Raw genomic sequence first — 3036 nt, forward strand, 5'->3', positions numbered from 1 at the left:
GTGTCTCTGTCACATTTTGGTAATTCTTGCAGTATTTCAGATTTTTAAAATTATTATTATATAAGTTATGGTAATCTGTGATCAGTTATCTTCACTGTTACTTTTGTAATTGTTTTGGGGCACCAAAAACCGCACTCATATAAGACCACAGACTTAATCAATAAACATTGTGTGTGTCCTGACTACTCCATGGGCTGGCTGTTTGTTCCCCCATCTCTCTTCATTTCCTTGGGCCATCCTAGTCCTTGAGATACAACAATATTGAAATTAGGCCAATTAACAACCCTACTATGGCCTCCAAGTGTTCTCATGAAAAGAAGAGTCGTATATTTCTGACATTAAGTCAAAAGCTAGAAACGATTAAGATTAGTGAGGAAGGCATGTTGAAAGCCAAGAAAAAGCTAGGCCTCTTATGTCAATTAGTTGAATTGTAAATGCAAAGAAACAGTTCCTGAAGGAAATTATAAATACCACTCCAGTGAGTACACAAATGATCAGACAGTGAAACAAGCTTATTGCTGATGTAGAGAATGTTTTAGAGGTCGGGATAGAAGATCAAACCAGCCCCAACATTCCCTTAAGCTAAATACTATCCCAGAGTGAGGTCTTAAGTCTCTTCAATTCTATGAAGGCTAAAAGAGATGAGAAATCTTCAGAAGAAAAGCAGACACAAGTTTGTTCATGGAGTTTAAGGAGGGAAGCCCTCTTCATAACATACAAGTACAAGCAGCAAATGCTGGTGTAGAAGCTTCAGCCAGTTACCCAGAAGATCTAGCTGAGATAATTAGTGAACATGGCTGCACTGAACAACAGATTTTCAATGTGGATGAAACAGCCTTCTATTGGGAGAAGATGCTATTTAAGACTTCCATAGCTAGAGAGAGGTCAATGGCTGGCTTTGAAGCTTCAAAGGACAGGCTGTCTCTTATTAGGGACTCATGCAACTTTGGTGACTTTAAGTTGAAGCGAATGCTCATTTACCATTCTGAAAATCCTTGCTGCCCTCAAGAATTATACCAAATCTCCTCTGCCTGTGCTCTATAAATGGAAAAACAAAGCCTAGATAACAGCCCACCTGTTTACAACATGATTTATTAAATATTTTAAGCCCACTGTTGAGACATACTGCTCAAAGATTTCTTTCAAAATGTTACTGCTTATTGACTATGTACCTGGTCACCCAAAAGCTCTGATGGAGATGTACAAAGAGATTGATGTGGTTTTTATGCCTGTTAACACAACATCCATTCTACTGCCCATGAATCAAGGAGTGATTTTTTTTTTTTTTTTTTGCATTTTTCTGAAGCTGGAAACAGGGAGAGACAGTCAGACAGACTCCCGCATGCGCCCGACCGGGATCCACCCGGCACGCCCACCATGGGATGACGCTCTGCCCACCAGGGGGCGATGCTCTGCCCATCCTGGGCGTTGCCATGTTGCGACCAGAGCCACTCTAGCGCCTGGGGCAGAGGCCACAGAGCCATCCCCAGCGCCCGGGCCATCTTTGCTCCAATGGAGCCTTGGCTGCGGGAGGGGAAGAGAGAGACAGAGAGGAAGGCGCGGCGGAGGGGTGGAGAAGCAAATGGGCGCTTCTCCTATGTGCCCTGGACGGGAATCAAACCCGGGTCCTCCGCACGCTAGGCCGACGCTCTACCGCTGAGCCAACCGGCCAGGGCCTCAAGGAGTGATTTTGCCTTTCAAGCTTTATTATTTAAGAAATACATTTTATAAAGCAGTAGCTGCCATGGGTAGTGATTACTCTGATGGATCTGGGCAAAGTAAAGTGAAAACCTTCTGGAAAGGATTCATCATTGTAGTTGTAATTAAGAACATTCATCGTTCATGAGAAGAGGTAAAAATATCAACATGAGCAGGAGCTTGGAAGAAATTAATTCCAAACTTCATGGATGACTTTGAGGGATTCAAGACTTCTGTGGAGAAAGGAACTGTAGATGTGGTTGGAATAGCAAGAGACCTAGAATTAAAATTGGAGCCTGAAGTGTGACTGAGCTGCTGCAATCTCATATTAAACCTTTAACAAATGAGGAGTTGTTTCTCATGGATAAGCAAAAAATTACATGAACTTAGTTGAAAAAGCAGTGGCAAGGTCTGAGAGGATCCACTCTAATTTGAAAAGAAGTTTTGTGGGTAAAATGCTATCAAACGGTATTGCATGCTGCAAAAAAATCATTTGTGAAAGGAAATGTTGATTGATGCAGCAAACTTCATTTTTGTCTTATTTTAAGAAATTGCTACAACCACCCCTGCTTTCAGCAATCACCACCATAATCCATCAGCAGCCATTAACACTGAGGCAAGACCTTCACCCAGCAAAAAGGCTATGACTTGCCAAGGGCTCAGATGATAGTTAGTGTTTTTTAGCAATAGAGTATATATATACTATTAATTTTAATGGGGTGACATTAATAAATCAGAGTACATATATTCAGAGAAAACATCTCCAGGATATTTTGACATTTGATTATGTTGCATACCCATCACCCAAAGTCAAATTGTCTTCCATCACTTTCTATCTGGTTTTCTTTGTGCCCCTCCCCCTAACCCCCCCCCCCCCCCAGTAACCACCACCCTCTTGTCCATGTCTCTGAGTCTCATTTTTATGTCCCACCTATGTATGGAATCATATAGTTCTTAGTTTTTTCTGATTTACTTATTTCACTCCGTATAATGTTATCAAGGTCCATCCATGTTGTTATAAATGATCCGATGTCATCATTTCTTATGGCTGAGTAGTATTCCATAGTATATATGTACCAATGCTTTTTAATCCACTCATCCTCTGATGGACACTTGGGCTGTTTCCAGATCTTCACTATTATGAACAATGCTGCCATAAACATGGGGGTGCATTTCTCCTTTTGAAACAGTGCTATGGTATTCTTGGGATATATTCATAAAAGTGGTATAGCTGGGTCAAAAGGCAGTTCCATTTTTAATTTTTTGAGGAATCTCCATACTGTTTTCCACAGTGGCTGCACCAGTCTGCATTCCCACCAGCAGTGCAGGAGGGTTCCC

The 3036-nt window shown here is 41.5% G+C and overlaps 1 pseudogene; it reads left to right on the forward strand.

Moving 5' to 3' along the window:
• The first annotated feature begins 290 nt into the window (after nt 1–290).
• Nucleotides 291–2372, forward strand: LOC136398372 (tigger transposable element-derived protein 1-like; annotated as a pseudogene).
• Nucleotides 2373–3036: the final 664 nt, after the last annotated feature.

This window comes from Saccopteryx leptura, chromosome 3 (genome assembly GCF_036850995.1).
Source record: "Saccopteryx leptura isolate mSacLep1 chromosome 3, mSacLep1_pri_phased_curated, whole genome shotgun sequence".
Classification (NCBI taxonomy): Eukaryota; Metazoa; Chordata; class Mammalia; order Chiroptera; family Emballonuridae; genus Saccopteryx; species Saccopteryx leptura.